Source organism: Sus scrofa, chromosome 5, assembly GCF_054392235.1.
Source record: "Sus scrofa isolate SSC_HxYL_T2T_F1_AM1 chromosome 5, Sscrofa_HxYL_maternal_Yorkshire_Landrace_v2.0, whole genome shotgun sequence".
Taxonomy (NCBI): domain Eukaryota; kingdom Metazoa; phylum Chordata; class Mammalia; order Artiodactyla; family Suidae; genus Sus; species Sus scrofa.
This window is the reverse complement of record NC_139387.1, coordinates 91,467,489-91,481,935: the sequence shown is the minus strand read 5'-3', so window position 1 is coordinate 91,481,935 and position 14,447 is coordinate 91,467,489. Positions and strand designations below refer to the sequence as shown.

General features: G+C 35.6%; 1 protein-coding gene across 50 annotated transcripts in view; it reads right to left on the bottom strand.

Moving 5' to 3' along the window:
• Positions 1-14,447, bottom strand: part of ANKS1B (ankyrin repeat and sterile alpha motif domain containing 1B) — a 1,062,966-nt gene that overhangs the window by 932,115 nt on the left and 116,404 nt on the right. The gene's annotated exons all lie outside the window — the stretch shown is intronic.

The window sequence follows — 14,447 nt, the reverse complement described above, 5'->3', positions numbered from 1 at the left end:
TTCTTTCAGATTTTATTTAAGCAAGGCTGCTTATTAGAAGAACATCTACAAATCATAATCAAACTAAAAGCAGCGTTTGTCTCCCTCCCCTATCACCCATTCTGTTGATAGTGTTATGCAGATTTTGTAAACAATTAAATCTGTTCACACGCAAACAATTTTGGTTTAATCATGAACAACAATAAAGTGGTTCACACACTTCTTTTATGTTCTTCATGAGCTACCCATACTCCTTTTAAAAGCATACTAATGTATCCTATTACATATTCCAAAGCTGTTACACATAAGCAAATGTTCTTTTCAAAATTCTTTTGACATGCTACTGGACTAGCTCCAGAAAAAGAATTAACACTTTTGGGGAATTTTACTGCATCCCTTTTAGTAGCCAAATAAGAAGCTGGTAGAGGAGTGGAGCCAAAGATTAAAATAAATGCATTATTCATTTTTAACATAGTAGGTTTTTCTTATTCTTCATTGTAATAGCTCGAGAAGTAATTTTACTGTTAACACTGAATTTCTTAAGTGGTGTTGTATAAATCATTTTTACAAAGAAGGAGGTTAAAAAGATTTTCTGCTCACCATCAGTACACAAAAATTGAACAAGTGACAATCTTCACATACAATATGCTTCCAATGAGCATGCTCTTATGCATAAAAAAGGAAACAAAGCATTTCAGGATTGTCTCTGTAAAAGGATTATTTAAAAAAAAAAGCACAAAGCAAGTTTCAGAGTGGAAAAATATGAAAGGTTCTGCAATAGTCAAAATCAGCACTGAATTTTTTTCTAAGGCAACATTTAAAGAAGGGCATCTATGTTATTTACATAATATAAACAATTTTTTAAATTTTTTTATTACTCAATGCATTTATTACATTTATAGTTGTACAATGATCATCACAATGCAATTTTATAGGATTTCCATCCCACAATCCCAGTGCCTCATAATATAAACAATTTTAAAAAGCACAAAGGTAGACTTAAGACAGCTAAAGAACCCAGCTCCTATACTATTAAATATTTTTATTTTTTTCTAAAAGTCACCTGATCAAAGGTGTTATTATTCTGCTGAGGTAAATATGTCCTAAAAATTGTCTCATGTTTTCTATGATGCTTACTAATCCAGCCTGTTCATATGTCTTGCTAAATACAACGAAATACTATGAATGCTATTCAGTTACCAATGATACAAAGTACAATTCAAGCTGTAGGGAAATGCTAGGATCTTTAATATAGAATAACAAATTATTCTCAAGCACAGCTTTCATCTTCCCACTCAACATCCAAATGCTGCAATCCATTCTATTTTTCTCTTATACCATACCACCAAAAACTTGTACTGAAGAAGTTAAGTGTGAGAATACAGAATCTAGTAGAATAGAAGGGAACTGAAAGAAAGACAATATAAAGGTGGAGAAGCTGACAAGGAGGGGGAAAAACAGGATAATCCTTTGAATTTAGTTACCAATCCTTAACAAATGTCTCCAGAGAGCTCACCCAGTATTCCTAGACCAGATGGAAAGAACAGTATGGTATAGAATTCTCCATCCCTAGATGCAGCTGTCATGAGGAACTGAGAAGCAATTCCTTGTTAGGAACTAACACTTAACACTAAGTTCCACGTGGGCTATACTATTCATTCATATACAGGCTGATCTCTAGATAGTGATTTTTTTTTGTTCCTTTTGCTGGTTTTCTACCTGGGTGCCTCTTAAATTTCTGCATCAATTCCCTGACCTTTCTCCAAAGCCTAATCATGCATTTCCAGGCCCTGCCAATGATCTACTTGGCACCTCTAACTCCACATGCCTGTAAATCAAACTCATTTTCCCCAAACCTGGGAAAAACACTTCCACTCCTTAACTTTTTCCCTGTAGTTGGCATGTTATCATTCTTCTAATCTTTTATGCTTTAAATTTCAGTGATCATTAAGTCTCACTCTTTCCCTGCCATCCTATTAAGATACTGCTAACTTAGTCTAATAACAAAATGTTTATCAAAAGTATATCCCCTTTCTTAATTCCACTCTAATCTCTCCCAAAGTTTGGATTCTCAAGCTTTCTCTATTCATTGCAAACATATACCTGGTCTCCTTACCTTTTTTTTTTTTTTTTTTTTTTTTGCTCTTTAGGTTCACACCTGTGGCAATATGGAAGTTCCCAGGCAAAGGGGCGCATTGGAGCTTCAGCTGCTGGCCTACACCACAGCTACATAAGCATAGGCACCAAGCTGAATTTGCGACCTATACCACAGCTGACAGCAACACCAGATCCTTAAGCCACTGAGTGAGACCAGGGATCGAACCCTCGTCCTCATGGATACTAGTCTTGTTCATTACTGCTGAGCCACAAGGGGAACTCTGGTCTCCTTACCTTTAACCTCTTAACCTCTTCCAATTCATTCTATGCACTACTACAAAACTAATATTCCTATAGCACAACTATGATCCTGCCACTCCAATGCTCAAAAATCTTCAGGAGCTTCACAGTGACTATTGAAAATATTTAAAATCCTTAAACTTAATTATCAAAGGGTTTCATGATCCCAACTCAACCTAACTTTCAAAATGATATCATACAATATCTTTCACATACTCTATGTTCAAACCACTGGACTAAATATATATATATATATATATATATATATATATATATTATATATTTTGTCTTTTCTAGGGCTGCACCTGTGGCATATGGAGGTTCCCAGGCTCAGGGGTCTTACAGGAGCTGCTGCTGCCGGCCTACACCAGAGCCACAGCAACACCAGATATGAGCCATGTCTGTGACCTACACCACAGCTCACAGCAACGCCGGATCCTTAACCCACTGAGCAAGACCAGGGATCAAACCTACAACCTCATGGTTTCTAGTCAGATTCATTTCCCACTGCACCACAGTGGGAACTCCTGGACTAAATAATATTAAGCGAATTTTTGTACCTGTGCCTTCTTTCTTTCCTCCACTAATATTTCCTCCTAGCTTACTCTGTGATAGATACTGAGAAAGACAGTAGGATGGATACACAAATGAACAGCAGATTTTACAGAGATTCTAAGCTTCTCTTGGAGTTACATAAGACTAGGATCTGAATTTAGATTTTGCAATTACTAGGTGACTTTGGACATGTTTTTAATCTGTAAGACATCTCACTAACCTGTGAAATGAGAATAATATCATCTACCTTGGAGAGTAGCCAGGACATTTAAGTGATATATTTTTAAATCCTGATATATAGTGTCTTGCATATAGGAAAGTCTCCATGTTTAGATACCATCAACTTCCCAACAGAGAAGGTATAGAGTATGCTAGTGGGTTAGCGCCAATCTGCCTAGATGCTGAGCCACCAGACAGCAACTGCAGCTTTCTTCTATTCCTTTTCTCCAAATTTAGAATTTGCAGAGACAACTAAAGCAAAGTCCACAGCTGAGCCAAAGTTTGTGCCTCTTTAACTCTTTGCCCAGTGGTATTTCCACTCTCCCACACCATCACACTGTGGCCCCAGACAATTTCAGGCAAGAAGCATCAGTGTTAATGAGCTGTTGGACAGCTTGAGAAACTGACAGAGCTATATACCCATAGGTATATGGGTATCATAGGCAAATAATTTAGTGTCCCCTTTAAATCTATATTATTTAATTAACTGCAAAACTTACTTCATGAGGGAAGGGTACGTCCCAATTGTAATAGTTTTTCTACTCCAAGATACTATCTTACTTAGTGAAAAGGGACAAATTTAAATCTTGTCACATTATGAAAAACTGAGCTAACTAGTGCTATGTTTCTAATCTACTCCAGTAATATTTTAACATCCTTTATAGTTTGGGATCATGACTTCATAACAGCCTTTAATTCAAGTCTGTATATGAAAAATGACCTCAAAAAATGAGTTATCTATATGGTGTTTGAAGAAGTCTGACAGTTTTCATCTTAATTCCAGAAGCAGTAAGTTCTAAGATACACTGGAAAGATTAAAAAAGAGCAGCTGGGAAATCTGAGAAACTATGAATGCTTAGAATCCAAGTGAAAACTCAAGTCACAGTTTTTGTTTGTTTTGTTTTTTTCCTTTTAGGGACACACCCGCAGCACATGGAAGTTCCTAGGCTAGGGGTTGAATTAGAGCTGCAGCTCCCAGCCTACATGACAGCCACCAGCAACTCGGGATCCGAGCCACATCTGCAACCTACACCACAGCTCACAGCAATGCCAGATCCTTAAACCACTGAGTGGGGCCAGGGATGGAATCCACATCCTCATAGATACTAGTCAGGTTCATTACCGCTGAGCCACAAAAGGAACTCCCTAAAGTCATAGTTTTTGGAAATTTATTTACATGTAACTGTATCTCTGGAAAAAAGTAAATAGCGGGGAAAAGGTTTGACATAAAGTAGACTTATGAACTCATCTACTGACTCAATAGAAGCTGGAAAAAATAAGCATGAACTACCTCCGAATCCAACCAAAAAAAAAAAGAAGTATTACTTTGCCCTTTATTTAAATCTAAATTAGAAGTTCTTTTACTTAGACCTGCCCCTCAACTTGGACCACATAATAAACATGCATGAGGATCTGGCTGCCTAGAATCCATCTCTTCCTTCTTTCAACAATAGCACCTCATTTCCTTTCAGTGAACTCTCTCTTCCCTATTGTACGCATTCTTGCTGTGACTATAAATCAACATATCCTAGCTTTCTCCTAAACAGGGATGAGCAATAATCCAGCTATGCCAATGAGACTCTCTCCAAAATTTAGATTTGAAGTAGAATAGCTTAAGAATGGAAAGATAAAATTCCAGAATTGGAGCTCTGAAAAGGCTAATGAGAAGACCCCGCTGTTTAGACACCTAATCCTGCTCCCAGCCTGGTCTCCAGCCCCTTCTAGAAGCCACCCAGAAACATCCGAATACATTCCTTTTCTGCTTCCTCCGCTAGAGGTGATTTCTATGGCTGGCAACCTAGAAACTCCTGAAGTGGAATTGAAGCCTTTTTGCCTAACTTTGTGCCTGGTCTTCCTAACTAAAAATACAAATACTTTAAATGAAGTTATCCTGCACTAGAATAGTTTTTATGGCTCTATTCCAGAAGTACCTGGTATACTTTTATCAAACATATAGAACTTAAGTTTGTTTTTTGTTTTTTGTTTTGCCTACCTACAATTCCTCATTTTTAATAGAATTTATCAGAACTATTCCCAGTGTTCCCTGCCACATTTCCCCATTAATCAATTTTCTTGTATTAAGGTTAGCTGCATTTATTTGTGCATCTGCTATTCTAAACAGTTAAGTAATTTAAGTGGCTCATATTCTGGTTTAACTGTTAACTATTTTCTGAGCATCGTCAATATCAGTGCTCCTTATTCCAATAACTATTCTCAAAAATGTAGTATTATTGGAGTTCCCGTTGTAGCTCAGTGGTAATGAACCCAACTAGCATCCATGAGGACGAGAGTTCAACCTGCTCAGTGGGTTAAAGGATCCGGCATTGCCATGAGCTGCAGCGTAGGTCGTAGACACGGCGGGACCGTGGCTGTGTTGTAGGGCGGTAGTTGAAGCTCCAATTGGACCCCTAGCCTGGGAATTTCCATATGCCACAGGAACAGCCCTAAAAAAAAAAAAAAAAAAAAAAAAAAAAAAAAAAAAAAAAAAAAAAAGCATTATGTTAAGATTATTTTATCAAAAAGTTAATTGTTAAACGTATGATACTTGTTCCCCTAAGGTCTCTTCTGTGAAAAAAATTGCCATAAGAAGATCTGAATTTGTATTTTGGCCTGTGGAAGTTTAGAAATCTGAAAAATGTACAGATAATCTAATCTAAGCCTATCATTTTACGGATAAGGGAATTATGGTCTCCTTAGGTCATTCTCCTTGACTTCCAGTTAGTTTTATTTTTACATTTCTTCTTTCACTGAAAGGTGGTTCAAGGAAGAAGATAACATAAATTTTTGGTAATCCTTGTTAAACAAGAAAAAAAGAAAAAGAAATAACTTGACATCCTATGTCAGTGGCACAGTAATCTCTCAGCAACTTAAATGCATAACCTTACAGTATCTTCAACTCATCCTTTCCTTCTACATCTTCTACTCACTATAAAGATTAAATTAAAGCAATGTGGAGTTCCCACTGTGGCCCAATGAGATCTGCAGTATCTTGGAAGCACGGGGACACAGGTTCAATCCCTGGCCCAGCACAATAGGTTAAGGATCTGGTGTTGTGGCAGCCGCAGTGTAGGATGCAATTGTGGCTCAGATCTGATCCCTGGCCCAGGAAGGCAGCTAAAAAAGAAAAAAAACAAACAAACAAGCAAATGAAAGCAATGTTTAAGCTGGAAAATGCTATGTGAACCCACATGATGTTAATGTTGCTATTATTTCTTTTTCATTCCTATACCACCAACCTAGCCATCAAAGCCGTCATCAACTCACATCAGAATGAGAACGCAAACCCAGTGGCACTCCCTACCTCCATCTCCTTCCCATTCTAATCCATCCTATACACAATTTTTCGTACTCATTTTTCAGTTCTTCCAAATTCTTAAGAGAAATAACATCAACATTACACCTATTTTTCCGAAGAACAAAAAACCGCAGGCACTTCCAAATGTGTCTTCTGATACCAGGAACATTAATACCAAAACCTCACAAAGACATTACATGACATCAAAATTAAAGGTAAATCCTATCATGAACATGAGAGCAAAAGTCCTAAACAAAATATCAGGAAATCAAATCCTACAATATAAAAGGATGACCAAGCTGTGTCTATTCTAGTAATGCAATATAGTTTACCACAGGAACAGAATGAAGGAGAAAAATTATATGATGATCTCAAAAGATGCAGGAGAAGCATTCTATAATATTCCACACCAATTCATGATTTTTTAAATAAAAGATACTTTAGCAAACTACCAACAAACTGGAACTGCCTTAGACTAATAAAAGAGTTTCTATTTTTTAAAAAAGAATTTAGAATTTAGAAGTTAGGAGAGTAGTAATAGTCAATGGAAATCGGTAAGGAAGAGCTTCAGGAGGGCTGATTTCTTTTTTTTTTTTTTTTTTTTTTTTTTTTTGTCTTTTTAGGGCCACACCCATGGCATATGAAAGTTCCCAGGCTAGGGGTCGAATCAGAGCTGCAGATGCCAGCCTATGCCACAGCAACACCAAATCCAAGCCATGTCTTCGACCTACACCACAGCTCACAGCAACACCAGATCCCTGACCCACTGAGCAGGGCCAGAGATCAAACCCACATTCTCACTGAATCCAGTCAGGTTCGTTAACCACTAAGCCATGACGGGAACTCCTGATTTCTTGATCAGAGCGCTTATAACACAACTCAGTTTATGAGAATTCATTGAGCTATAAAAATATTATATGCATACATTCCTATATATACATTACACTTCAATTATAAATTTAAAAATAATTATTATACTTAATTGCAATCATTATACTTAATTGTACGTTAAGTAATGAAAGCTTTCTTTTTGAGACTAGAAACTAAATAAGGATGCCACTAACACACTGCTCTTCAACAATTTAAAGGAAGTCCTGGCCAGTGCAATAGGCAAGAAAAATAAATGAAAAATATAAGAAATGAAAAGGAAGAAATAAAACTGATACTATCATGTAGAAAACCCAATGGAATATACAGATAAATTATTAGAATTAAAAAGGCAACATAGTAAGATCATTGGATTTGAGGCCAAAATTTTTTAAATTGTTTCCAGATATGGCAGCAAAAAAAGACATAAATTACTTTAAATGATACCATTTATAATAATATCAACAATACAAAATATTTAGGAATAGGGAGTTCCCATCACGGCTCAGCAGAAATGAATCCGACCAGTATCCACGAGGATGCAGGTTTGATCCCTGGCCTCACTCAGTGGGTTAAGGATCTAGCACCACCACGAGCTGTGGTGAAGGTTGCAGACGCAGCTTGGATCCCATGTTGCCGTGGCTGTGGTGTAGGCCAGCGGCTGTAGCTCTGATTCAACCCCCTAGCCTGGGGAACTTTCACATGCCGTGGGCAAGGCCCTAAAAAGCAAAAAAACAAAAACAAAGACCAACCAAACAAAAACAAAAAAAAAACCAGAAATAAAACTGATGAAAAATGTATAAGAGCTCTTCAGAGAACACTATGGAACATTACTTTAAATATTTATGTACATGTATATTAAATCATCACATGAACACCTTAAAAAATCATGTTTTATAACCTAAATATATACTATTTTTCTTTTTCAATCATACCATAACAAAGCTGGGAAAACAATAAAGAAGACCTAAATATTTAGGAGATAAACCATGCTCACGGGGTAAATATTGAAAATATGTCAATCTCTCAATATTTTTATATAGATTCCATGCAATTTCAAAAAAATCCCAGATTTTTTTTAGAAATTGACAAGCTAATTATAAAACTAATATAGGAAAACATCAAGAGAATCTTTAAGAGATGGGAAGAGGCATGCCATCAGATATCAAGATAATTGCAATAATGAAGATAGTATTGTTTTGGCACAAGGATAAATGCATGGTTCAATGAAACAGAACAGAGTACAAGATAGGGCCACATGTATGTTTTTAAAGTTGCTTTGTAGAATAGTAGAAAAAGAATGATCTTTTCCATAAATTGTGCTGGTTCAACTGAATATCAAGATGGAGAAATGAAAACTAACACAAAGCTCATAGGATTTCTAAAAATCAATTCCTAATAAATAATAGATATGACTCTCAAAGAATAATAAAACTTATAAAAGTTAACACGGAGAAATAACTCACAAACTCGACGTAGGCAAAAATGTCTTAAATTGGACAGAAAAAAGAATAACCACAAAGGAGAAGACAGATGAACTAGTTAAAATGAACAATGCCTCCTCATCAGACACTGTCAATAAAGTAAAAAGAAATCACAAATGAGAAAAGACACAGCTGCTAGAATGGCTAAATTTAAAAAACTAACAATACCAAACAGAGGTTAGGATAGGGAGCACTCATATTTCTAATAGGAGTGTAAATTTCCAATAGGAACTCTAGAAAAAGCTAAATAAATGGACACACCACCTAGTGATAAAATAAGGGGTTGATATTTAAGCAAAAACAAAACCTGGATGTTTTATTTAATCTAAACAGCCTTAGTAAAGGTAAATATGTAATTTCATTAGGCTTTCTGAAATAGTGAAAACAATTTTAAAAGATTCACATTGTTTTGGTGTATCTTCTGACATGCAGAGATCAAAGACTGGGAGTCAGTGCTCTGATCTGAAGAGAAATCAGATTACCAGCCAAAAGTATTCAGCAAATTTTGCCTCTCCTCTCTATAAACTCTGTTAGGTTTACTTATTTTTTATTTATTTATTTTAATAGTGATTTTTATTTTTTCCATTACAGCTGGTTTACAGTGTTCTGTCAATTTTCTACTGAACAGCAAGGTGACCCAGTTACACAGACATGTATACCTTCTTTTTTTCCTCACATTACCATGCTCCATCATAAGTATAGACCGGGAACTATATCTGCTAGGTTTATATTGGAAATTATCTCTTTAGGAAAATTATCATTATACCAATTCTAAGTAAACACTTTAAAATAAATCCTTGAGGATCTTATTCTCTATTCTTCCCAACAGTGGCTATATTATAAGCTGAAGGTTTTTTCATATAATTTCCAAATCTATGTTCCATGTTTGTCTGTCAGAACGCAAATCTTAGCTTAAAAATCTTGGCTTAGTCATATGCAAACTATGTGGGCTTGGGTATATTTTTTTTTCCTTTTTTTTTTTTTTTGGCCACACCCACAGCATGCAAAATTTCTGGGCCTGGGATCAAACTCAAGCCACAGTGTTGACTGCATGGAAACATTAACTGCTAAGCCACTAGGGAACTCCTGAGCAAGTATCTTAATGTGTGCTTCAGTTTTCACAACCAGAAAATGGAGATGATATTTCTAGTACGTACCTCATAGGACTGTTATGAGAATTAAATGCAGTAACACATGTATCACTTAGCACTGTGTCTATGCGTTAGGTAAATTATTATAATTATCTTTGCCCACCTATTTGTTTTTAGAAATAAAACAATATAATGCTGCTTAGAAGTTTTGTGAGCATGAGGTGAAATGTTGATATTATGGCTTCCTTTGGGGTGATGGGGTTGAGAAGTAACTTGCATTAGAGGATTTTTAGATATCAGTATACAGAAATCTCTTCTTTAGAGTCATTCAGTTCATTCAGAGATGAATGTATTGATCTCCTACCTGGAAAAAACTGTCTAAGTGATGCTATGCAAAAGAACTGCTACATGGGTTCAACTGTTATGCATATAAACTTTCTTTTTTTATTTTTTTAATAATTATTTTTATTTTTTCCATTATAGCTGGTTTACAGTGTTCTGTCAATTTTCTGCTGTATAGCAAGGTGACTCAGTCATGTATGTGACACATACACATTCTTTTTTCCCACATTATCATGCCCCATCATAAGCGACTAGATATACTTCCCAGTGCTATACAGCAGGATCTCACTGCTTATCCATTCCAAAGGCAATAGTTTGCATCTATTAACCCCAAATTCCCAATCCATCCCACTTCCTCCCCCTCCCCCTTGGCAACCACAGGTCTGTTCTCCGTGTCCACGATTTTCTTTCTGTGGAAAGGTTCATTTGTGCCGTGGATTAGATTCCAGATATAAGCGAAATCATGTGGTATTTGTCTTTCTCTTTCAGATTTACTTCACTTAGTATGAGAGTCTCTAGTTCCATCCATGTTGCTGCTCAGCCATAAAAAAAGAACAAAATAATGCCATATAAACTCTCTATGCCTTTATTTTCTGCCTCAAGACTCATCCCTGCCTTCAAGTATATCTAATATCTCAAGCCCTTCAAATATTTAAAGATAGCCATTATTTTGTTCCTGAGTCTTCCCAAGTCTTCTCTTCTCTAGCTAGCCATACCCACCTCCTTCACCTGTCTACATATACTTCATTCATTTTTTTAATTCATTCATTCATTCAAGAATGTTGTGACAGTTAACACGTGTTAACTTGTATAAACCACAGTACCCAGATATTTGGTCAAAGGTTATTCTAGATGTTTTTGTGAAGGTATTTTTTTTAGATGATAGTAGTTTTAAATTAGTAGACATTGAGGAAGGCGGAATACCCTCCCTAATGTGGAAAGGCCTCCTCTAATCAGTTGAAGGCCTTAATAAAAAGGAATAATCTCCCAGAAGAAAAGAGGCAATTTCGCCAGCAGACCAACTTTGGACTCAACCTGCAATTCAGCATACTGGTCTAGTCTATTTTGGTCTAATCAAGACTCCACAATCACCAATTTCTTAAAATAAATTTCTCTTTCTATATTCCTACATACATCCTGTTGGTTCTGTTTCTCTGGAGAACTTTGACTAATACAATTTTGTCCCAGGAACACAAGAAGGACCCACTACACACCTGTGTGAATCACCCAGTCTAAATTTACCTTGTTACAGCCACATAACGCTTTAAACTCTGTCCCAACCATACCGGCTATCTCAAATGCTATCTGAACAGAATTCAGAATAAAATAAACCAAGATTTTTTCACATCCCTAATTCTAGCTACTATTGTTTCCTTAATGTGACCAAAGAGTAGCTGAAACACATCACTACTTATTTTGAGCTTACCATGATAAAATCCTATAAGCTTCCCATAGGAATTGCTGCCAAGCCACATCTCACAAATTCTGCTTTTGCACAACTGTTTTTTTGTGGCCTACATACAATACATAACATTTGTTCCTAATAAATTTTATCCTTGATGTTTATTTTTTCATTGAATGCTGTCAAAATCTTTTGGAATCCTTATTCTCCACTCAATATATTTACAAACTCTCAGCTTCATATTAATGAAATATTAGTATTTAAAAACCTAAAAAATATACAGCTTAGATCAAGAGAACTCTCTGACAACATCAACCTTAAAAAAGCCTTAATTCAAATAGTATTCGCATAAATATGCTATTGAAGTTCTCAGAGAGGATCTGATATATAAGGAAGACAGGACGCATATTGCTCTAGACAGACCTAGTTTCAAGTGCTCCCTCTAAACTCACAAGTTTTATAACTAGAAAAACTGCTTATTCCTCAAAGAGTCAGTAAAATGGGGAAAATAAAACTCACATCACAAGATTGCTGTGAGGATTAAAATACACAGAAGGCACTTGACACAGTGTCTAGTACACAGCAGGTATCTGACATGTGTCTTCCTTGAAGCATACAGTAAGTATTCAGAAAGAATTAGATACATTCTTGTTTCACAGTCCCTTGGATTAACATATAGCCTAAATCATTTAGCCACTCATGGTACTGAAGGAGGAAGAGAGAAGAAGGGAGGGAGGAAATACAGAGAGATGAATGACTTGAAGTTGCTGCTCAAAGTTTTAATAATGACAACGATTACTTTGGAATTTGAATATACATCCAGGGAAATAAGAGACTACTGTTAAAGGCTGAAAATTCTTTAGAAGATATGCAATAGCTTAGAAAAACACCTTCATTCAGTCTCTCGCCAAATTGCAACTAATGCCAGGAGAGGAATAAATGCAGTGATGTTTGGGATTTGGTTAGACATTTGGTTAAACATTTAAATTGCATTTCAAAATGCTGGATTTGGCAAAAGCTAAAATGAATTTTGACAAGTCCTTGACTTTTTATTTGCATTCAAGGGAAAACTAGCTTGTAGATTTGAATCATTTAGATTTGACTCATTAAAATGTATGCAGCGTTTTTATCAAGCCACAAAAACTCTGTCCCAAATCATTTACAGCTTAACTCAGGAAAAAAAATGTTATATAAACCACAACTCTCAAACATTAAGTTGCTGAGACCTGGAAGAAGTGATTAACTCAGGCCTCATGAAAGAAAGAAATTTTGAAGAAGTAATTAAAGGAATAAAATAGCACTGAATAAACAGGAAGTGGAAAACCATGTAGACAGAAGTGATATTACATAATAGCTGACAAGGACAAATTTCATTTATTAGATTTTGACTTAAAGATATTTTTCTAAAATGTGTGGAAGAACAAAGGGCTCTTCAGAGCATCCATGAAATTACTACCAGGATATATTTACTCAACGAATGTTTACTGTGTGTCTCCACATGCAAATCTCTAACAAAACCTGGGATGAAAAGGTGATTATCACCTCACACATGTCAAAATGGCTGTTAGCAAAAAGCTAACAAATGAAAAGTGCTGGCAAGGATGTGCAAACAAGGGAATCCTCTGGCACTGTCAGTAGGAATGTAAATTGGTATGGCCACTATGGAAAAGAGTATGGAACTTCCTCAAAAAATTACAAATAGAAATACCACATGATCTAGCAATTCCACTTCAGAGTATTTTTCTGAAAAAAAAAACAAAAAAACACTAATTTGAAAAGATGCATACACTCCTATATTCATTGCGGCATTATTTATAACAGCCTAGATAGATAAGCAATCTGACTATCACATAACATGACTATACACACAATGGAATATCACTGAAATTCCACTGAAAATTGAAAAAACTAAATCTTTTTGAATTTGTGACAATATGGACAGAACTTAGAGGGTATTAGGCTAAGAGAAGTCAGACAGAGAAAGACAAATACCATATAATCATATATACATGGATTATATATTTATAATCACTTATACATGGAATCCAAAAATTAAAATGAACAAATATAACAAAATAGAAACAGACTCATAAATACAGACAACTGATGGTTACCAGAGGAGAGGGGGTAAGGGAATGAATGAAGTAGCTGAGGGATATTAAGAGGTATAAACTTCAAGTCAAAAAATAAATAAGTCATGGAGATGTAATATACAGCATAGAGAATACAGTCAATATTACTGTAATAACCTTGTATGGTGACAGATGATAACTAGACTTATGGCGGTCAATTTGCAATGTGCAAACTAGTGAATTATGATGTATACCTGCAACTATATAATACAGTAAGTCAATTATACTTCAATTTAAAAACACTGGTAAATAATGCTGAGCAGCCTCAGTATGTCTTCTGAAAGCTTACAGTATATGGAGAAAATTTCTATTTTTAAATCAATTTTATTGAGATGTAATTTACCTACAATACCAATTTTACATGTATAATTCACTGAGTTTTGACAAATGTATATAGTCACATAAACACCATCTCTCTAATTATGATATAGTATATTTTCATCACCCTACATTAGTTTTTTTTTCAAAGTTATTTTTGGCTGCTGTGTGCAGCAGCTTGGTGGGGGATCTCAGTTCCCAGACCAGGCTCAAACTCAGGCCACAGGGTGAAAATACTGAGTCCTAATCATTAGACCACAAGGGAACTCTCAGTTTTTTTTTTTAAAGGGTGAAAACACAAAATAATTACAAATTGCAATAAGAGCTAGGAAGGATAAAGATGCAGGAAGTAGTCTTATAATACAT